Source organism: Harpia harpyja, chromosome 7 (assembly GCF_026419915.1).
Source record: "Harpia harpyja isolate bHarHar1 chromosome 7, bHarHar1 primary haplotype, whole genome shotgun sequence".
NCBI lineage: Eukaryota > Metazoa > Chordata > Aves > Accipitriformes > Accipitridae > Harpia > Harpia harpyja.
In genome coordinates, this window is record NC_068946.1 from 16050657 (window position 1) to 16074166 (window position 23510).

Consider the following 23510-nt stretch of genomic DNA (forward strand, 5'->3'; position numbering starts at 1 on the left):
TTCTTCCCTCCACCTACTTTTGCCTCCAAATCCTGACATTCCTGCAGTCCTATGTAACTTCATCAACCACCAAGCAAGCTGCTGCCCTGCAGGAGGAGAACAGGCAGGCTGGGGTACGGGGAGGAGGAAGGTTTGCTTAGCTAGTGAAAGCCCCAGGGCTGAAGATAGGAAAGGTTAAGAAAATATTTTGCTAAAGATGCAATAAGTGGTAGTGGGGTTTGGAAAGTTATTTAATTTTAATTTTTTTTTAAAAGGGGTATTTGAAGCAAGCATTTTATAAATATTTATACACAAGAAACTGTGCTAAAATAACACCTAGGGGCTGGTTTGAACCCCTCCAGGAAATTGAGGCAGTGCACAGTCACCATGTGGACCTCGTGTTGCTACCAAGGATCCTTATGTTGTGCTGCATTTCCAGAAACAGGGTTCAGCCGTTGTCCATATTAACTACAGCTTTTGCCATTGCACGACCATGGTTGTGTGATGCTGGGTGGTGGTGGGTGCTTGAGTGACCAGCCTTCCCCAGCTCTGCCCAGTGTGCCCCGGGCACCTGGTGGGCTGCTCACCCCGACCTGCCCAACCCATCAGTGCTTCCCAGCATGGACCTTTAGGCAGGGCTCTGTGCAACATGCTGGGACACCCTGAAAATGCAGCAAAAATCCCTCTTTTCCATGCACACCAGCACTGCCAGTTCATGCCCAGTCCAGAGCACAATAGGGAGAGGAGCTGACAAGTGCCTGCATTAGTAAGCATTGCTTACAGGGAGAGGGGACCTAATGATCCTGACATTCCCCCTAATTCAGGAAAGAGCAGCCTATTTCCCCTCCTAATTGTTTTTTCAGATTCACTATTTCCGCTCCAGCTTGTCTGCACCTGAGATGTTAGTCCCATAAATTTAGCAGAAGGCCCCGTAGTCTTGACTCGCAGCCCCACAAGAGGCTATTTAAAAACCAACCCACACCACTGAAGACTGTCATCACTCCCTGTGAGCACATCAAGGGACCAGGCATGCCATGACTGGCCACTGAGCCAAAAGAACAGGTCTCCTTCCGTTCCCCTGCACTGGGAAATGCTCCACAAACCCTCCCTTCCCTCCACAGCTGGAGGTCGTTTTCTATGTCCTCTCCTGGGCACAGGTGTCCGTAGTCTTTGTCAACGCATGGAGCTTCAGCAGCCAGGAGGGGAGGGCTCCTTCCTCTCCCCTCCCGTTTTTGCTGTTTTCACTCATATTTTTCATGCCTCTCCTCTTCTGCACACAGCTCTAGGCTTTCTTTCTGTACGTGCTCCGGCGTTATCTGAGTTTCTTCACGAGGACTTTCTGTTCACACCCTGCCAGATGTAATCTGGAGATAATTTGCTGGAGGAATGGGAAATAAACCAGCAAATGCTTCAGGTCATCTTCTCCCCTTCCACCTCCCTGCAAAAATCAGCTCTAGAGGATGACCTTGTGGAGGACCACAAAGATCTGTGGTCCTAGTGGGGCTTGGTGAGGGGGAGCATCTCTTGAGAAGGTAAGCAGAGGGGCTGAACCAGTCCACCAGCGGCATACCCAGCCAGGCTCTCTTATCTCGAGTGAGCTGGCTTTGGGGGGAAAAAGGGGCACTGGCTGGTAAAATGTTCTGGGGTAACATATGGGGATGAAAAGGAAAATGAGTTTGGGAACTGTTAAAGAGGGAGGGATGCAATTCCCCTCATTAGAATGGCCTGATTTCTTTGTATTACTTGGGAAGGGGCGGCCTGAATGGGTACCCAGTCCAGCCATGGTTCCTGTGTGGCTGAGTTACTAAAAAAAAAGTCTTTCTTTTGGAGAAGTCTAGAGAAGCTCCCGTGTGTGTGTTCTTGGCTGTGGCCAAGGAAGGAAGACTGCCCTGTGATAATGCCGGTCCTTTGGCCCCAGTCCTTCCTCTCCACTCTCACAGTTTTGAGGACTTAAAATGCAATATCCATCTTGCTACGTAATGCAAACATTACACCATGCCAGGCAGCTGATAAGAAATCACCTCTTACTTCTAATGAGGAAACTTGACATAACCTTGCAGAGTGTGCAGGAAAAAGGAAAACATTTCAAAGAGTGCCTGCAATGGAACATTTCTGGTACTTGAAAAGGCACAAAGCAAGTATGGTTCATGTCAGTAAATGTTTTCAGCTTCCTTTAAAATAAAAAGTGTAACAACTGTAAAAATTAAAGCAAAAGATAAAAACTTTCTGTAAATCTACAATGACTTAAAGAGCGGTTTGGTCTTGAAAAAAGTTTTTGTCCACTTTACCAGCAAAGCAAGAGTAAGGTTTTGGAGTTTTTCCCTCATGATTTAGCTTTATATATCCTGAGTGATCAAAAGCAACAAGCCCTCAGTAGTGTTTCACCCGGTCCAAGGAGAGCTGGTGACATTGCAGTGGTTCTTTGAGGGCCAGCCAGAAATGCAGGTTCTGATGTTTGATGGACTTCAGCTGGATGCTAGTCATGCTTCAAGTCAACCCTTGTATTGTTGGATTCTTTCCCACTTTTTTCAACAAACTGTGTGCCCTGCTAGGACAACAGCATTGTTGGATTGTTTAGAGATCTTCTCTTGAATTTCTGATGTCTAAATGGAGATTTTTATTGAAAGGAGAGATTAAAACGCCTGCTCTGGCACCAGAATACCAGGGTTTCATGGGAGCTCTCCAAGGTCTTCCTTGAGAGATTGGGTCCAATTTTTTACCACCTCTTAGAATCATAGAATGGTTTGGGTTGGAAGGGACCTTTAAAGGTCGTCTAGTCCAGCCATGAGGTTGGACTTGATCACGAGGCCTGAGAGCCTCACTGGTGCCTCTCGAATACACGAAGAGCTTATAGCTAATAGCAGTAGAACGATGCCAGTGTGCTATTCTTAGCTTTAAAATTGTGTTTTTAAAAAGGAAATAAAACTGGAGGATATTTTTACAAATATGATAAATATACAGCATTGATTCCCTGTGCCTTTCTGCCAGAGTCTTCAGAAACATCTGATTTTTGTCCTATCCTGGTAATAGTGTCTCACAGTGATAAACCTTACACCTCCAGGGAGTCAAACAGATCGTGGTGGCCTTGTTGGTGGATCAGAAGGTCTGGATTCGTATCACACCCTGCTAGAAACCTCCTGTGTGGTCCTCAGGAGAAATCTCTTACCTTCCTCTTGCTTTCTTCACCCGGACAGACAAATTAGTGTTGCTTCATTTTCAGTGAGGATCCCCAAGACACACGGAGGAGACAAGCTGTTGTTCCACAGCTTTGCCACTCATGGTGGTTGGAAAGATGATAAAACCCCAGTCATACAAAACTTGAGTAAGGTGGGAAGAGTTTTCTAACAGACAATGCTGATATGTGTAGTGCTAAAGCTGCTTCCAAAACATGCATAGAGGAGGGTAACTCTGCTTATTTATCTTATGTGAAATTGGCAGGTTCTTAGTATTGTTGCTGAAGTGTGTTTCCTCTTTGCAGGCACACAGAGACTTTGAGCGATGCTATCTTACCTTCTTTTGCATTCTGGCAGTTCTCCTGCTACCTCAGCCGCTTTATAAAGATAAAAATTGGCAGCAAACTCCAACAGCTAGTATGCTGGTATGGCAAGTGTGGGGGTTCGAGGCTGTGTTTTCTCATTCCTGTTTGGTTGCCTCAGACTTAGTGTAACCCCCTGCAATCACTTGGACTCTCTCCTCTGACTTGAGAGGGTGTTGTGTTATGCCCATTTTCCTTGATCTAAATGGTTTCCTATTGTTTATCTCAGTCATTTATTCTAATGTTAATTATGGGTAAAACCCCTCTTCATGGGAAGAACTGTAGGAGGTGTTGGCAGAGCTGAACTTAGCATTCACTGGAGAGATGGATGTAGTGGACCACCTGGGTAGGTGGCCAAGCCAAACTGGAAATTCCTTGGTTTCTTTGCAAGAAAAGGAGAAAGACAAGAACCTTTCCTTTAAGTAAGTCACTCAAAACATCTGTGCAACCTGGAGTAAACAATTTTCCTTTGATGTTAGGGTTAATTAGTCCTTCCTTTTGAGTTTTATTTTAATAGTATGTCAGTTTGGGAAGAAAAAAGACTTTTGAAAAAATAACCAATAGTGTTTCCACTTCCCCGAGAATGTGTTTCCCTTGGTCACAAATAACTGGTTGACAATTTCAACTCAAATGCATAAATAGATTCCATCTCCAAAGCAGAATTTTCCAGCAAAGTTACCATTTTCTGAAAATAACTTGCCTTATGCCTTATTTTTCACATAGGCTATATATTTCAGAAGCCAGCTTCTCCAATAGCCTCTAGATTTCATCAGGCACTGAGCAGTGTACTATATGTTCTGGCAGTAGATCCTGGTTATATTTCTGCACAGATAGCAGGGAGATTTAATATAAATTCATACTTTATAGGACAGACAGATAGGACATTTTGTGGTTCTGTTCAGTGCTTTTGATGTTAGTGGGAATTCTTCCTCCATGGGCATTCTGGATGAAAATCTTAAAAAAAATGCATTTTTAAAAAAAGTATTTCTAAATCTTTACATCTGGGGACATGTAGTCAAATCTAGCTTAGATGCATGTTTTATTAACCAGATGGTAACGTCTTATTTACATTTCCCATATAAAACCATCTGTGCTTGAACGGGGGAGATGCTGTCTCTTGCTACAGTTGGGAGTTTGGCTGCAGGGGGTGTAGCGTTGCTTTTGTTAGTTTCCTCTCTCATCAGAACTGAATATGTAACACTAGTTTTATTTAACCTTGTTTTAATTAAAGGGTTACAGAACTGCAGTTCACTCTTTCTGTATCAGTTAGCTGGCACTCTGGATTTTGCTGCCTTTGAACAAAACTGAAATTTCTTGCCTTGTTTTCCCTTGATACTGAACTTGCAGTCTACCTCCTCTATTTTCATCCCACGGGTCCTGCATCTAGCCTTCTCCACCACTAAATGATTCCTCTTCCTCCTTCGTGTGAAGGAGGCTGGCTCCACTGAAGTCAATGAAAGACTTGACATCAGCATCAACAAGGTCAGGATTTCTCCCTGGGTGTTTATTTTCTTTAAGCACTCATAGCCTGTTACTCTGTCCAACCTTTCCTTGAGCCAAGTTCAACACCTCCATCTCCACCATCTCTGTCGCTCTTCTATGAACTCCCTCCAAATTATAGTGTTGGGTGCCCAGAAAAGACCATGCTATTTCAGGTGTTGTCTAACCAGTAACCTCATGGAAATACTATATTTTTGCTATTAGCATCACTAGTTTTTTTGGTTTGTTCGTTGGTTGTTTTGTTTTTTTGGTTTTTTTTACTCTTTTTTCCTTGTTTTACTGGCATATCGTGTTGCATTTTCATGTCATTAATAAAGATGTAAAAAAATATCAGACCTAACACTGACCTCCCGATGGAATCCACCAGCTCTGCCAACAGTATACTCTGTTGGTTGCCTTTTTGCTTTTTCTCCCATCTAGCTCTTAGCCTTCACGGACTGTTCCCATCCAAGCCAATTTGAATTAATCTTGTGTGATGTGAAGAGACACCATACTGAAGGCTTCATCATGGTAAAAATCAGATACATGTGGGAACCAGATGTTGTCTTCTATGAAAATTTTCATAATTTGAAAAGGAATTTGAAGGAAAACTAAGGACTATGAAATTTGCCCACAAAATGATTTTTTTTTTCAATGAGAAAAAATCATTCACTGATTAAAAATTATCTGAACTACATTTTTATGTTAATTTGAATTATCTAAGCTTATGCAAAACTTAAATACTTAAAAGGTAAAATACTCGGATAAAATCAAGCCCGTAAACTCTGATAAAATCAAGCAGTATTGCACAGTGCTCTCAAAAAGCAAGGTAGCTCCACAGAACATCATTTCCCAGCAGAAAACTTTCTGATGAGAACAATATTGACTAGCATCGGTAGCCTACGATATGTAAATTCTTCCCTCAACCCAACGAGTACTTCTCATTTCCTGGAAAAAACATGTTTGCAGAGTTGTGTAGCATTTCTCATCTTAAGGATTTTGTTCTTTTCAAGACTGCTACAGAAAATATGAGTGTCTTCAGGAAGGAGGGGGTACAAACCCGGCTACAGCTGTCTGATGATCAACACAGAGCATGCTTTCTTGGGGCTTTCCCATCTCATGGACTTTATTTGTATTTCAGCATAATTCAAGGTTCATCAGGGCTTGCTTGGAGAGGGTTGTGCTGGGAATCTCAGTCGGGGTCAAAGCAGCCCGTTTGCTTTGGCAAGCGTGGCGTGAATGTAGTTAGATGAGCAGCTGACCACAGCCTTCGCTCCGTGTATGGACAGTCCTGGCCATTTACCTTGGATGATGGCCAGCAGTTCCTGCTAGACTCATGTTACAGGGCCATGTTTGAACTCATCTCCGTCATCCCAGGCATCCATATGTGTGACAGACACACACATGCACCATGCTACAGATGCTCTATATTGACTGCAGCTGAGATAAATATTATTTCTATATCATGATGAGGATGAAATAATATCTCTGGAAGATTTGGAAGAGAGATGGAGGAGACCCAGTTTGCGTGGTCTGCCCTTGGGCTCCTTTTCTTTTTTCTTTCCTGAAAACAGAAGAAAACCCAGCCTGCTAACAAAGAGGATTTCGACTCTCACTCGGACACTGGTCAGGAAAACAGAGTACATTGTTTGTGATGGCAGTCTCCACCAAAACGGCTTAGGGGCCAAGTTAAGGCTAAGGAGGAAATGCAGCCTCTCCAAAGATGAAAGGTCTGCATGCTTTCTTCCCTTGCCTCTGCTGGTTCCCATGCATGCCTTGCTCTGCTTGCTGCGGCCACATCATCTGCAATGCAAGGAGAGGTTCCAGGGCTGGTCACCATCAGTGGTTTGGTAATGAGCTGTTTAGTACTGATGACAAAATGTCCTTTAGTGGACACGCAGGTTGGGTATGTGTTTTGGTGAGTGCTCCCAAGGAGAGGACCTAACATGGGACGTGACAAGGCTGAGCGAGGTATGAGCCCAGAGAGATGTGAGGAAGCTGGTCAGTGGTGCTGATGACCACAGAGCTGCTCTGAGGAGTGGTTTGCCAGGCTGGGTGGCATGGGGCAGAGGGACAGAGAACATGAAGATAAATTGGAGCCATCAACAGTGGACCTTGGGAGGGCTGGGCTTGGATCGGCTTTGCAGCCCAGGCATCTTTGCAGGCCCTGAGCCTTATTCAACATGGCAAAGTGATAGCAGCACAGCCGTGATGCTTTAATTCAGCCAGTGTGGGGAACCCCTACTTTAGTGACCAAAAAGCCTGTGACGTACGTGATGCGAACTCTTGTTCCCTCTGCTAGGAAACAAAAACCAGGCTGAGCACGTGACCATGTTATAGTCACTTTTGCTGGCCAAGCAGGTAGGTGCATCCCCTGCCTCTCTGTCTCTCTCTGCTGCGATGGTCCCTTCAGGACAGCACAGTCACCAAACAGCTTAAGGTCTGGGGAAGAGGGAGGGAAGCAGGCAGGGATGCTGTTTCTCAGCAGCCAGCTTAAGACACACTCCTCCAGCTCTTGGAGCCTGCATAGCCCTGTGTCAGCTCAAGTCAATGGCCCTGTGTATTACCTGAATTACCTGTCTCCCTACCCTGCAACCTTTGAAAAGCACCCCAGCATTATCCCCTCAGGAGGACGTGGGACTGCAGGCACCCCAGGCGCTTACAGGAGAGGCAAGTAGCTACTTGTGCACCAAAGCTCGTTCTTGAATCCTACCCAGCTGCTAATCCCCCCAGCTCCAAACTGGGATAACATTTCCCTTCTCTCACCCTTTACTTCCCTTCACTATTAGGACGGCTGCTTACCCCGCTTCACGGAGTTTACAGCCTCTCAGCCGCAGTTTACACAGAGCCTGACACCGGGGGTCCTCAGCCTGGAGGAGAGAGCAGGAAAATACAGACTAATTTAATTGGTAAAACCCCTTCCCTAAATTAAAAGTTCAGGTTCTCAGCTCATGTTTTTAAACTCTAAGTACATCTGGTTTCTCTGCTAAAGAGTCTCGCTCTAGTAGGAGATCTATAATAATGTCAAAATCCTATTTAATATGGAAAAAAAGAGAACACGTGGCAGAAGCGAGGTAGGTTTTGATCATATTTCTTGCCCTGTACCTGGCACCATGTGATGTCAAACCACACTGCAGGAAGGCAATGCTGCCAGGCTCCCCGTCGCTGCTCTTGGATTGCCCATTGCCCCCAGCTCTGCCCAGCGCACAATTGCCCTCTGCCCCATACACAGCCTGGGGCATCCCAGCCCTGTGGTCATGGGCAAGATGACATGTCGTAGCGTAGATGGTGAAGGATCGATACCCACTGCAATGACTGTGCTGGCAGGCTCCCTTCCACTCTCCTTCCTTCGTGTAAACGTAGTAAATTATGTGTGACATCCTACACCAGGTTTGTAAATAGGGTTTTCTGAAAAAGAGAGGGAGGTTTACCATGCAGCAAAGGCAGCCAGGGTGGAGGGGTGGGTGTTTTGTGGTTTCCCCCAGCCAGATGCGCTCTTCTCCTCTTTCCAGTGTGTCCCTTCTGTGTTAAGTTACCAGGGGTGAGTAATACTACTCCTCACCCACAGCTTTCCAGAAAAAAAAGAAAAGAAACCTTCCTAGGCTGCTCCTAGACATGCCTGCCCTTTAAATAAAGGAAGAGCAAGTCAAATCGCTGTGCTTTGACTCCTTGCTCCTATTTACATCCATACTACTGAAGCTGGGGTGTTTAGTGCCAAATGTCTTTCCCAGTCCAGGTGGTAAAGCATCCTTGCTTGCACCCTCTCTTTCCTAAACCTCTAATGCACAGGGGAGGCTTTTCCATACCATTTCCCAGGAGTGACAGCTTTGTGCTTCAGGGAGGAAGCATTTCTTTGGAGACTTTCCCTTCCAGCAAGATTAAGTTTTTATGATGAGCTGGCAAAGCTCGACACGCTGCGTACTCGTGCAGGTGGGCAAGCGGTGCTCGGTGGGACCCTCTCCCAACCCCTCTCATCTGATGGCTTGATATACATTTTTTTATTTGAAAATATTCTGTTTTGGGGAACTTTTCCATTCTTCTATTTGAAAGCTTGCACAAGTCTTGAAAGAGCTCAAAAATCAGTTTCAAAACTGAGCTGGAAACCCCCTTTTTGGGCAGATATGGTTCCCAGCTTGTTTACTAAAGTTAATCTGTGCTTTGCTAGCCCTGATCTTAAAACCTCAGGCAATTTGAGATATCATGTTTCAACATGAACCCAAACTGGAAATGGAAGTAACCAGGCACTTCCCATCAAAATGATGGCTGCTGGAAAAATTTCACTGTCATAATATTCTGCCTGTAAATGTTGTTTTTCCCTTTTTAGGTCCCATACCCCTTTCTGTTTCAAAGGGGTTGGTAGTACAAACAGTCTCTCATCCTCAAAGTGAACATCTCAAGGGCTGGAAGGCTGAAAAGCCCTTCTCTGAACTGTGAGGGCATCCTATCTAGCTTGGGAATTGCTCACAGGCAAAGCGATTTTCCCTGCGTCCATCAGAAAACCAAATGCAGACTAGATGTCCTAAATGCTGCTTAGGGATAAGGCAGCAACAGGCAGAAATCAGCTTCAGTGGGCAGGGTCCTGGGAGCTGCTATGATGTCCCACCCCAGAGAAACCAGCAGAGCCACCCCCGTGAGGTCCCCTCCAGCTCTGAGATCATCTATTTTGCTGGCGTCCAAAGCTGACTCAGTGCTAACACGTGCTGCTTCTTGGCCTTATTTATTACTGTTACATGATATCCAAAATAAACAATGCCTGAGGTCCTTCTACCCCTTACCCTGCATGGTGCTTCAAATAGGAGCTGTGCTTGTGCCTGGGGGGACTTATACTCCCCAGGCCCCATAGATGATGATAAATCACCTGGCATGGGCAATGTCTTTCAGCTGAGCCCTAACCTGGTTGGCAGCTCCGGTTTAAACACTGTGACCGAGGCGTCCCCCATCCTCCTCCGCCAATAAATCACAGTTCAAAGGAGCTGGCGTCGCAGCAGCTGGGATATTCGACCAGAGGACGGGCGTGTGTTTCCAACCCATCCCTCACCCCTCTTAAAACACAGAAGGGGAGCGGAGAAGCCATCATAAGTGGGTCTCAGCCCTGGGTGGGTGTAGGGCAGGGCTCGCCTGGCAGCCATGGGTGCAGGGGGATGGAGGAAAGGCAGGAATAGGAAAAGCCATGGGACCACGACTCCAGTTTGCTGGGTTTTATGTCACAAATCTATCCCAAAGGGCAGCTTGATAGATTTCATTTATGGCTATTCCTGCCCTACATAATCTCTGAGAAGTGCCACTTTCAGTTTGTATATGTCTTTCACTGACATGTATATTTAGCACTCATTAACCACTTCGCTTGGGCTAATAACTCAACTTTTGTTCCAAACTCCAAATTTCCTCATTTCCGTGAGTTCTTGGAGCCAAAGAGAACATTTATGAAAGTTTCATTTTAACTTTGTCTGAAGGTTCGCTATAGCCTTTTAGTTTATTTGAACAATATTTTCCATGGTCTTTTTAAAAGACATAGAAGTCATAGTGAAAACATCTCATTGCTTTAAACCTGTAAACGATGCTTACTCATTTCAGGTAAAAGCAAATTCAGAACACTGGTTGCTTTTTACAAGGAAAAAAAAAAGAATCATTATATCTAGGTGTTTAGCCAAGCTGACTGCAATTAACATTGCTGTTTCTGACCAAATTCTTTCCTGCTCTGATTTCTAGGTGCTTTCATTGTTTTGTTCTAGAGTCAATGGCCTGATGGTTTATTTTCCATCTATTTAACCTTTGTCAGCACATAAACTCCCACAATTGACAGGACCTGGAATGTGTAGTCCTTGCACAATATCTTTTTTTTGTTATTGCTTTAACTCAAGAGCACTTAAGCACACACTTAAACCTGACTTCAGTGTGATCTAAGCCTGTGTGTCAATTAAATGCAGACAGGATTAGGACTGTTTCCTGCAAAAGCACCTGAGACAGGAGGGGTTATGAGCGTGGCGCAGTCGTGGTGGGGAATACCCAAGCATCCGTGTTCAACTCTGCTTCGCCATGATTTCCTGCCTACGCAGAAACTAAAATTGATGCAACGAGTCAAAGCAAATGCAGACTGAACCACTGGGGTTTTCCCCCCAATAAACGGAAAATTAATTCAAAGAGGATCACAGCCAAACAACCTGGTTCTCAGCTGAACCCAAACCAGAACCAACCTTTGAAGCACAGTAGTTAAAAAAGAGTTTAAATTGCTTCACAGTGCCAAGATCTGGTGCAGTCCCCAGATCTCCTTGGATGAGAAGCCACAGAGCTCATGACATGCACGGTCCCCAGGAGGGGACCTGGCATCTCCCCTTCTTGGCTGCTGGGCAGGTGCCACCAGGTCATTTGGGCAGGAATCTGCCTGGGCTCTGTCAAAGTTTCATCATCCCACCTTGGGGGAATGTTTTGATTTCAGCAGATCAGCAAATTTCTCCAAGAAGTGCTTTGCTGTTGGGTTTAGTGGTTGGGGTTTTTTATTGTTATTATTTCTGCTGTTCAGCTGTAGAATGAGGGATGTTGCACATGTACAAGAAATCCTCCATGGACTGCAGGAAAACAATAAGCAGCCCAGGCTGAGTAGGAAGTGGGTGGAAACCCAACCCAGAAAAATGAGAAGTGAAGCATTCAGCCTTGGCTTGATGCTGCGCCCAGTGATGCTGATAGCTGGGCTGTCACCAACTGCAGCAGGCTTAAGCCAGTCCTGGGAGCTTCTGAGAAACCCAGTCCTAGAGCAATGCAGGGCTTATTCAAGCCCTTTCCTCCCACCCCCCATTTTTTTTTCATTAACCCCATTTTTTTCCAGGCAAATTCCACCCGTAATGTCACATAACTCCCATTTTAAATAGCTGTGCCTGTGCCTCCAACCAAGGACTTCTCATACAGTTCAAAGGCTTTTTGACCTCCTTTACTAGGATCTCAGTGGCATACAAGAACATCCCAAAGGCATGGGATGAAGATCTTTTCAAAGTCATCAGATGCAATAAAAATAACAAAAATATTTTTATTTTGTCTATGCAGCAGTGGAACATAACACAGCGCTGGAGCAAGTGAAGGAGGAGGGAAGATTTCTCCCTCTGGTGTAGGTTATTGCCTTTGGCAGAGCCGGCACAGGGGAGGAGAAAAGCTGGAAGCAAAGCTCCCCAACCTCTGGGACTGGAGACACTCAGAATCAGCTTGCTGGGCTGCTCCGCTCCAGCTTCTGCTGCAAAGCTCACCCCCAGGCTGCACGAACACTGCTACCGCCGGGATCCTGCCTGTAGAGCGTGTTTTCGAGTTGTGTCGTGCTAATTTGTGGTTTTCAGGAGAAACTGCTGGAAAAGAGAGTAGCAGCATGAATCCAAGCCAAACTTGCTAATTTTGGCTGGTCTTCCTTTTTCTGGATTCCAATTGCTGTTACATTTTTGGTATTTTCACTTAAAAACACGGAAACTCAGAAATAAGAAAAAACTGAATTAGATTATGAAGATTTCCATTCACTACTATGACTGAATTTAATTCAGTATTGCATAGCTCTGCAAGGACAGGATACCCCCCTCCTCCTTGCATTTTTTCTGATACTGAATTATGTATCATAGTGATACTGGATTGAAGAGTAAAAATAAAACCTGAGTATTGGACACCTCAAAATTTTAGTTTAGTCAAATTAAGCCTAAGACTAGTTTCACATTTTACATGTTCAAAAGCAACCTCTACCTGAGGTCAGCTGCCTCCTCACAGGAGAAACCTCAGCATTTTTAAACTCACTTTACATTGACACAGGGCAGGAAAATATTATTTTTTATTTTTGGTGTTGATATAGCCCCTGTTAAATATAATAATGGCAATCCTCGTAAGCTTTGAGGTGTTTATGAGAGCTGGGGAACTCATGCTCGACCCATCCTTTTTTTGGATATAAGTTACTGATTTTGGTGCAGACTCAGATGCAAAGCTTCCCTTGCCTGGAGCATGGACTGCTGGATGGATGTCCCAGGTGGTAGGCACCTTGGCCAAGCCGTGGTGGGTAGATACCCATGGTGTGGTGCCCAGTGGCACAGGCACCAAGACACAAGCTCTGCTGCAAAAACACAGCAGCTGAGTGTAGCATTTGATGGACTCGAGGTTAAGGCTGCATCTGCTCACTGAAAACAGATTTAAGAAGCAGATGAAGGATGCAGTGAGGTGGCAGGAATATCAAATCTGTTTGCTCAGGGAAGGGTCATTTTCCATAACACCTGCTTGTTATTGTCTTCTGCTCAGCGTGGAGTCCTTTTACGACCTTGCGTTTAGGGAGCTTGGCTGGGCTGCCAAAAAAAACAGAGGGAATCACTCTTTTATGAGCCATCCCTTCCTCCCTTTTATGTTGTTAGGAATTTCCCCGTGTGTCTCTCTTTCACAAATTCCTTTTAATTATGTTGCATCCAAGCGAAAGTAATCCATCCCAGTTTGGCTTCTCCAACGCTAAGCAAATGGAGATCTTGGTCTCCTCTTCTCTCTCGTCTTCCTTTTAGGGTTTCCAATACATCAGCCCAATGGCCTGCAGAAGAAAAATGATCTCAGGCGGGAATCAATTATCACCGCTGCCCGTTCTGGCTGGAAGGAAATGTTTACCTTGAATTCCACTTAGTCGTGGGGTTTCGATTAGGAAACAGCAGCACATCTGCTGAAACTCGCACATGACAACATGGGTGAAGTGTTATTGCACCCAGCCTAGGTTAAAGACCATCTTCACAGCTAAGGCAGCAGGGATGTAGGTCTACGGGTAAGATAAGGGGTCAACCCAGCAGTGACTTGAAAGTATAACCCTGGCATCTCAGCACTGTGTTGCTGCATCTGAGATTGCAGTAAACGCAGAGCTGAGGAAAAAAAGAAGTGGTTGCACGCTTTCCAAGGGAATGATTTCCTCCCCTCCCTGTGGTAAACTCCCCTTTGTCAAAATGAAAACTTTCCAGGAGAAAAATCAGCTTACAAAGATTTTGGTCGAGTCTTTCATTTGTTTGTTTCCAAATGTCTTTTTAATGAAGTCGTAGTGCCATATCAGATTTTGTAAAAGTCAGAATGAAAACAAGATGTATCCATTTCACCATTAAAAACAGAGCTGGAAAAGAAGATTATACAGCCCATTCCCCTGACCGTACACGGGATTGAATATTTTCAGGATATGGACAAACCACGAAATGTTGACGTTCCTTTTGCTTTGCTTTCATCCCCTTCCCCAAACTGCAATCTCCCTTTTCACATCAATTTGCTACTGCACATTACATGCCCTTTGCTCCCTCTGGATTTTAGCTGACCTGAATTAGCACGATTATAAATCTGCATTAGAGTATCCCATCCCGGAGCACAGCCCCTTGCACAAGATACCATCCCATGGTTTTCCCTTGGTCCCTGCCCGGCCTCCTGCCCTGCTCCGGTCCTGATTCCATGCAAGATCCTGCCACGACCTTCCCCTGTCCTCTTTGTCACCCCCTTTCTAACCAGGGAGTGCCAGTCGACCTAGGATGTATTCTACAGCAATGCTGGAGAAACTCCTTTGTATCTATTAGATGTTCAAACCAAACCCACACTGCTGCTACTATTGGATCTGGCCAAAAATGGCAATTTAATGAAATCCAAACATTCTGGGACAATGTATCAATTTCACCTACAGTTTCAACAGGAAATTATGGAAACATTTCCATCCCATATAGTCAAAATGTTTCCTTTTGACCACTGCATTGGCTGTTTTTCTACCACGACTATAACAGGCAGAGAAGTTGATGTTCAGGTTTCTATCTGATGTTTTTCAGTGTGAAAGTCAAACCAAATCAAACATTTCAGCTTCATTAGTAATTTGCTCTCATTTGTATTTGGAAAAAAGAAAGTCACATATCCAAATGCTTGCTTCCGTCAAGACAAATGCTTTTGAGAGTGCTTTTTCCTAACTTTAAAAGTGTCAAGGAAATCTGAGTCACTTGCCTGCTTTGAATTGTAAAGAATAAATGGACTTCTCAACCCCTTGGGCTGTTTCAAAATCCCAGCCAGAGGTCTCTATTAATAACCCGGCAAGCTCTTGTATGACACTTTCTTATCCCCACCTCGCAGATGGGAACACAGCGTGAAGGCGATTCTCCAAGGTCACCCAACAGCAGCCGTGGCCAGAGCCCAGTCCTTCTTCTGCTGCCCATTGACCTACTTGAACCAGATAAAATGCATCATCCTCTTACACAACAGCTTTTCCATTAACACACATCCGAAAACTAGGGATTTTTTCAACGAAATTTCCATGGGAAACCCTCACTTTCCTGGTCAGAAGTTTCTGTCTTGGGAAATCCTGCTTTTTCTGTAAGGAAGTTTGAAAATGCAGGGCAGTGGGGGTTACCTTCCAGTTCTCCTCCTCCCCCACATTTCCCAGTTAGAGAGGAAATCTGTACAAGCAGAGCTAACCATGCAGCTCCAGCAATTTGATAATAGATGATTTCTGCAAATATATGAGCCAAGGCTCAAGACTTATTTGCATGCTGGCAGCACGGACTAATGCTAGCTGTGCCAAGGGAGTGCTAGTAAAATCTTCAGGCTACACCCAATTATCATGTGTTGTTGCAAATGCCATGGCAAGTCCTGCTTCATGGTTTGAGAATTACAAAAAGCCCAATGAAGTCATCCTTTCAAACAACCCTGCCTGAGAAGTCTGGCACATTAGCCTTCACAGACCCAGTCCCCAAAGTCACAGAGGCATAACGAAGAAAACATCATCATCATCACGCTTGAGAAACAAAGAGCTCCAAACCCCTTTCTGATCTATCATGATCAGATTTATGTCTGATTTCTCTCTGTTGGCTGTTGGAAGATGCAAGTTTGCAATGTGGTGGTGAGTGCTACCTGATTCATAGGGAAGGTGGGAGGGAGATGACTCTGAAGGATTTCTGTTACTGCTTTTTGAGCAGCTGCTTTGGGTGTGCTGTGTTGGACTGAGCAGCTGGGGTGGCAAATAGGACCAGCCCGTTACTGATCAAGCCCCGTTTTGGCTGCGTGTTTGATCTCATTAACCCAACATGAGGGTGGTACCAGCTCACAGTCTCTCTGCAGAGCTGAGCATGGCCAATGCAAAGGCCATGGGTCAAGAGAGCTGTAGGGAAAAGGTGGAAGCTGGATAGAGAGTCGAAGGGAAAGCCTGGCTTTTCAGAGCACCAGGACAGCCTCATGGCTATTGAATTATTATTAATTAAAGGAAGAAATCTCATTCTTCCAATGTGTGCATTTTGCAGTGACAGCAGATGCAACAAACCCAGTGGGCCAGTGACACTGGTGTGACTGTGGCCTCTGAGTGTGATGGGACCCCATGAACAGGGACATTCTTGCTTCTTTCCAGCTGACCAGTCTCTTGGTGGCCATGAAAGGACTTTGTTTCATGGAGCAGAAAGCAGTGGCAAAAGCAACAAAAAGACAGTTGTGAATGTGCTTGAGCATAAGACTGCCAAACAAGCCCCTGGGAGACCGGTGATAGCTGTCCTGTAGAAACTCTGGCATGAGCAGGGCTCTTAGGTGGCTGTCTGACTCAGCAAACCCTATGACAGCAGCAAGGGAAGAGGTGGCTGCACCTCACCCAGGTGCTCAGCATGAAGGCAGGGCTGGGCAGACCCAATTAGGCAGCAGCAGCTGCCTATTAAAGCCTGGCTGGGCAGACAAGATGGCTGGCTGGTTGGATAAACAAGTGGGCAAGGAGGTCGGTCGGTCAAGCTCAGAGCAGTGATTTTCTACTGGATTTTCTGCCATTCTGTTTTATGAAAAACTGCTAGGCAGGATGCTGGCCTGAGCTGAGGCTTGACCAGGTGAGGGTACTTTTCTACTGGCAGAGCTTTTTGGGACCTTGCAACACATGCTTAGGGTGGTGAGCCTCCTGGGGGTGGTTGGAGGCTATTTAATGTATAGGCTGCTTACTGCTACTTAGTAACTGAGCAGGCAGCCTGTGCTGTGGGCTAGTAGTTAGTGAGGTATCTTCTGGTGTGAATGGAAAAAGCCTGCTCTTGATGCAAAGTGCTGTCTCATCACTTCTTCAGCAAATGTGAAGAATAGAGCGGTCTTTTCCAGGGAGCAGGTAGGACTTTGGTCTCTTGCATTAGGGATATAAACTAGAAGGGAGAGCACTTTTTCTGTGTTTTAAAGAGTTAAACCTGAGTGAGTGATAGGTCGGGTGCTGACCTGAGCTTGATTTTGCAGAAGATGGGAGGGAAACAAGTGGTGATCAAAACAGGCATGTTACCTTATATCATTGGTGCTGGACACCCAGGGATGGTCCCTGGGCTATGAATCAGTGTAGCATATTTTCCTCACCAAAAGTAGACCTCTTTCCTCTGTTATGCTGGTAGCTAACCCAGGCATATTGCATGAGTGGAGTCCCACAGGGGAATGCTCATTCCAGGATAGGAATAGGGACCTATTTTAAACTCCTCCAAACTGAGATCATCTGTATGAAAATAGGTACTTGTACACCAGGATAAAAGTGTCCATGTGGCAAGTTACACTAGTACATGCGGATGACCAAGAACTTGCATCCTAGATCCATTTAGCTAATCCATATAGACAACTACACAGAGATGACACCCCATGCACTCTGTTGTACATTGAGTGAGGCTACCTGTATTTGAAAAACAATGTCTTATGGCTCCTCTTCTTGTTACTGGTTGCTTATATCGTTCTAAATAACAGTAATACCCTACTTGGCAGCCTGTGGGACCAATGTATGATTCTTACAGTGTTGCCATCAAGTGATCTACATAGTCTTCTCAAGGCTGTGGGTCTAGTTAAATAATATAAAACAGTCTCTGTTCCAAGACTCCCATGGTTTTTTGCTCCTTGCATCACATCTTGTCTTTCTGTGTCATTTAGCAATTAGGAAATTGGGAGCCTCAGGGCCATTGCTCAGGGTTTAATAGGCTCCTTTGTATCCCCAGGCTGTAGCAGTGAAGGGCTTGCAAACCTGACTAAATATCCCCTATACCTCAGATTCCTGGGATATACTGTGTTTGTCCTAATTCATGAGCACCCCAGGTAAACAGGGCTATGGAAGTTATCATGGGAAATGAACCCAACCTGAATAACAGCTCATGAATGGCACCACAGCAAAATTTTTGCAGATTCTGGTTAATGCCAAATGGATGAAACTTGGCATCTCGGTTCAACTTCACAAGCTGTGGGGCTTTTATCCCAAGGAAACTGAACTGAAATTAAATATTGCTTGGCTTGTGGGGTTTTTTGTTGTTTGCTCCCAAGGGAAAAAGGACTCTCCAAAATGGTTTCCCCGCAGAAAATTCAAAGTTTGCAGAAATTGTACTTGCCTGCCCGAAAGAGCTATTTCAGTGGAAAACTCTCAGCCAGCTCTGAAGCTCAGTTATTTAGGGGCGAGCCTATGTAGAGATGTCAGCGATGCAGCCAACTATTAGCTAAGTTAGCTGCAGAATTTGATCTCTTACATGTTTCTCTTTAATAGAAACAGAACCAGGGGTTATTTGTGTTTCAGATAACTGCCCTCCGTTTGGGGAAAACCATCGTTGTTCCCTTATGCCCAAGGAATGATTTCTTTAATGCAATAATCTCTCCATCTGATAACAACCATAAAATAATCTGTTGAGGTGGCAGGGGCTGTATCTGTGTCTTATGAGCCCTCTCCTCACTGTGCTGTGGGACGCAGCCCTAAATCATGGCTGTTTGGGCACAGCATGGGGCAGGACGTGGACAGCCACCCACCCATGCTGTCCAGGCTGCTCTCCTGCCCCCATGCTGCCTCTCCTCAAATTCCCCAGTGATGAACTTACCGAAGCTATTTCCATGCCTTTAAATCACCTTGCCCGTGTGAGGTGATGCTGTTAATTATGTCATGCGAAGACAAATTTACAACGTGGAGCAACAGTAAAAAATATTCCTACTTGAAGTGATGTGACATCTACACTCAGCGGGCTGTCTATAAATCACAGCCAGCTCCATGCACTGGGCTGATGGGCTCTTCCCACCCACCAGCAAACTTGTGGTTATTGGTGCTGATGGGCCAGAAGTGAGTGCTCAGCCCCTGCGAGCCAGAGCCTGAAAACTAACCTACGTCGCTCCAAGTGGATGAAAAAAGCCTGTTTGTAGATACCAAAGTGTTGAGCGACCTGATTTTCTATGTTGGTGGCACCGTAGTTTCTGGTGGGGAAAAAAGTGATCTTCTGCTAGCACCTGAAAACATTACTTGTCTGGGAGGGAATTTGCCTGGGATGCATTGGCTGGGGATAGACCAATGACTTGGGTGCACAGTGGTCTCTAGCTCACCATCCGTGTCCCTCTGCTCCTCCAGGTTTTCGTCTGCCTTTAGTCATCCCTTGTCTGGAGAGGACCAGGACAAGTGCCAAGGCCAAGTGCCGGGTCCTGCACTTTGGTCACGGCAACTCCATGCAGCGCTACAGGCTTGGGGAAGAGTGGCTGGAAAGCTGCCTGGCAGAGAAAGACCGGGGGGTGCTGGTTGACAGCCGGCTGAATATGAGTCAGCAGTGTGCCCAGGTGGCCAAGAAGGCCAATCGCATCCTGGCCTGTATCAGGAACAGTGTGGCCAGCAGGTGCAGGGAGGTGGTTGTTCCCCTGTACTCGGCACTGGTGAGGCCGCACCTCGAGTACTGTGTTCAGTTTTGGGCCCCTCACTACAGGAAGGACATGGAGGTGCTGGAGCGTGTCCAGAGAAGGGCAACCAAATTGGTGAGGGGCCTGGAGCACAAGTCTTATGAGGAGCGGCTGAGGGATCTGGGGTTGTTCAGTCTAGAAAAGAGGAGGCTGAGGGGAGACCTTATCGCTCTCTACAACTACCTGAAAGGGGGTTGTAGTGAGGTGGGTGTTGGTCTCCTCTGTCAGGTGTCTGGAGATAGGACAAGAGGAAATGGCCTCAAGTTGAGGCAAGGGAGATTTAGGTTAGATATTAGAAAAAATTTTTTTACTGAGAGGGTTGTCAAACATTGGAATGGGCTGCCCAGGGAAGTGGTTGATTCACCATCCCTGGAGGTATTCAAAAAGCGAGTGGACAGGGTACTCCAGGGCATGGTTTAGGGGGCATGGTTAATGGTTGGACTTGATGATCTTGAAGGTCTTTTCCAACCGAAATGATTCTATGATTAAGTGATGGTGCTGTGGCTCAGACACCTGTGGGTCACCCCAGAGCTATTTAACACTGAGCCAGAGTATTTCAGCCTGCATTTCCCATACCAGTCTCATTTCTTTCCAAAGAAAAGGCAGACTGACCTGACAGATCTCCTAGGGCATCACCAGAGCTGAGCTGGATTATCACTGTTTCCAGCTATTGGCTTTCCCCTCCCTGTTCCTACCACTGACCTTTGCAGTTTGGCTAGAAGAAAAGCCAAAGCAAAGTTTCCAGCTGAGGCGATGTCAGCCACATGCAGGGGCATCCTGCTGGGTCATGCCCAGTAGTTGGGCTACCCTTGCCCCGAGGAGGAAAGTCCAAGTTCAGCTGTCCAGGAGCTTCTTATGTCTAAGAGACACTCAGTGTGAGCTCCCACGCTGAAATTTGGGAACATCTTCAGCCCTTTCTGTAAACATCTTTTGCAATCAATGCTCTCAGTAAGCAGTAAGTCTGGGTTGGGTGCCAGGGAAGTGCTGCTAAAGCAAAACCAACAGTTCATGAATGATAGGTTTAAACAACAAACAAGTGAAATGCCCACCTTGGCATACAGTCATTTTTCCATTTCCTGGCTTTCCAGTAATTTCCAAGGCTGTTGCTGTGTAAATCCACTGAGCAAACATCTCATGTTACCACCCACTTGCTCACTGTGTGGCGTCCAGGAGTCTGGACATCCAGCTCTGCTGGCTAACCCACCTATATGGATTTTCAGTACAGAGTAAGCATCCCTCACAAAAATTTATGGCAATTCATCTGTTGGCTGTATTCAGTGTAGTCCTATGTTTTTCTCAGGACAGGAAAGAGCATCCATGACACCCACAGGCAGCACACCAGTGGGCAAAAGGCATGCCAGAAAGGGCTGATCCTTTTTCTCTTCTCCTTCATCTCCCTGAGAAATTGTGGCAGTGCTTACTAACGTGAGCCTCCTTCCACTGGTCTCTTGCTAAAACTATTTCTAGCTGACTCGGTTGACTTTCAGCACAAGAATTTCACTGCTTTTTCCAGGTGACCAAAAAAAGCTGGGTCTGCTTCAGTGGGGCTATCTGCCTTACCGTATGGTGCTGCTGGGTGGGCATTCTTTCAGCAAAGTGCTGTGCCCTTGCTGCAGAGCAAGGGCAGGTTTCATGGCCAGGAGGTGGTGGGGACATGTTGGGGACCACCGCTTCCAGGTCAGAGGAGCCCAAAGGACTTGCCTGCATGCAGCAGTTGCTCCTGGAGCTGCTTTGTAGGTGGAAACCTTTGGCTTTGGAGGGCTCCCATGGCTTCTCCAAGGCAGGGCAAGTCCAGAGAGTGGTCAAAGCCCTTGTCACCATAATAAAACTTGCTCTGACAACCCCAGGGCAGTCAGGCAAATGCCTGGAGCCATGCTTGGTGCTTTCATGGCAGCTGTGGACTGTGCAGGCTCCAAAACCCTCTGGGTGCTGAGGGCATCCCTTCTTTGCTGTGGATGCACATGATGCCCCCAAGTGTGGTCCCACAGGTGGTGGGAGGACCTGCTGTGTCCCAAGTCCTCACACACCCCCTGTCTCACTGCTTTGCCAGGGTATGGCATCCCCAAAATCAGAGCTGCCTGACATCAGCTTGGCCATGGTGGGCTCTTGTGACTATCTCCCTTCTTGTGCTCCTTTGCATGCCCGATGAGACAGCCCCAGTTAAAATTACCCTGGTATAATGCCTTGGGGCTTTTATTTTTTGACACTGCATATGGAAGGCAGCTGTCAATTAGCAGCTGAAAAAATAGCCTACAGTGCTAATGAGAGCAAATCTAATAGAGACCTCTTCCAAATTGTTTCCATCCATTTTTCAGGGCTTTTAATTGCTGTCATATTAGAAGGATGCCAGAAGGAAAAACACAAGGGAAAAGCCCCATTCGGAGGTAGATTCCTCTCTGCCAGGATTGACTCAGAGGCAGCTTTATTCCCTGAATTTCATTTGCAGGAGTTTCTCAAGTCATTTCCAAAGTTACATTTGGAGCTGGGCCCCGGCCAGCTCCTGCAATCCCTTTTTCCCCGCAGCGAGGACAGGACTGGGATGTTATACCAGCCGCCACAGCCGGATTGAAGGCTGGGGCAAGATGCTGTCTCCCACCCACCCGCGGTGCTTGATTTTTGACCTTTTTTTTTTTTTTGAAGAAATGTAGTCAAAAAGGGAATATTAGGTACTGAAACAACAATGGTAACATGCTTAATATTTCTAAATTCTTTCCAAAGAAAAGGCTTCCTAATTATTATTATGTTGGTGAAGGCAGCGCTGGAGCTGCACTGCAGGCAGAAAGTGAGAGGAAAACAAGGCAATGAATGAAACATGGAGAGGGCAGCAAGAACAAGGAAACAAAGTGATTTATGAAACTTTTACATATAGACAGAGAGACTTACCTTTAATCCCTACATGTATTTACACATATCCAGCTGTCCATTTCTGGCAGTGGATATATTTACCTGAGGGGCTTTTCTTAGGCTCACCCTTTGAAATGAGGGATGAATGGCTGCTGTCTCACGGTTACAGCTGCTTTTTTTGTGGTGGGATTGGTGCTCCTTAGGATGTGGGCAGCCTAAGATGTATTGTGTCACCCAGCGTTCACTTTCTTCCTCTCAAAAACTTGTGGCTCTGTAAATATTATTATCTATCTGCTTTTCTACCTGCATCACCATCCTGGTTCAAAGGTATCTGTCATCTGAGGATCTGCTCCTGCAGTGTCTGGCCTTGTACAGTTGTTTGCTTCTGTATCTGAGCTGTGGTGGATGCGCTTTGTCCAGCCCTTAGCTAATACAAATGCTACAGGACCGTGGAGGGCAGAAAAACATAGGCACTTGACGATACTCAAGAAATAAGGATGCTACATGGAGATAAGGGTTGTACTCACTCCTGGTGTTACACTCGGTAGGCTGTAGGAGGTGCTCGACTTGGTAAATAGGTTGGTTAAAAGACAAATAATGCAGGGGCTGTCAGAGAAGGCACCTGGCTGGCCTTTTGGGCTGATACCTGCTTGTTCTTATTAGTCTTTTGCACAGTTAATAAGGTACCCAAGAGTTTGGTATAGGCACACTTGAGGAGAGGACCAAGGCTTTGTCTGGATGAAGCCCTATGCACAGGGTTTATAAATATATGCCACCAATAAAATCTTGATTCAAAAAGGTAGCTTTTGCAAAAGGTTGGGCTAAGGGTGAGCCAGTCCAGAGCATCCCAACGCAGCCATTAAAAACACATAAAATATGACCTCGTGGGTTCATGACGGCAGCCACAAGACCATGCACTGCGGTGGCCCCGGCACCGGGAGCTTCCTGCTGCCGGTGGCAGATAAGGAAGCCCCAAACAAACAAATTCATCTCCTTGCCAGCGCCATGAGTGCAATGCCTCTGCAAGGTCTCAGCCACCCCTGGG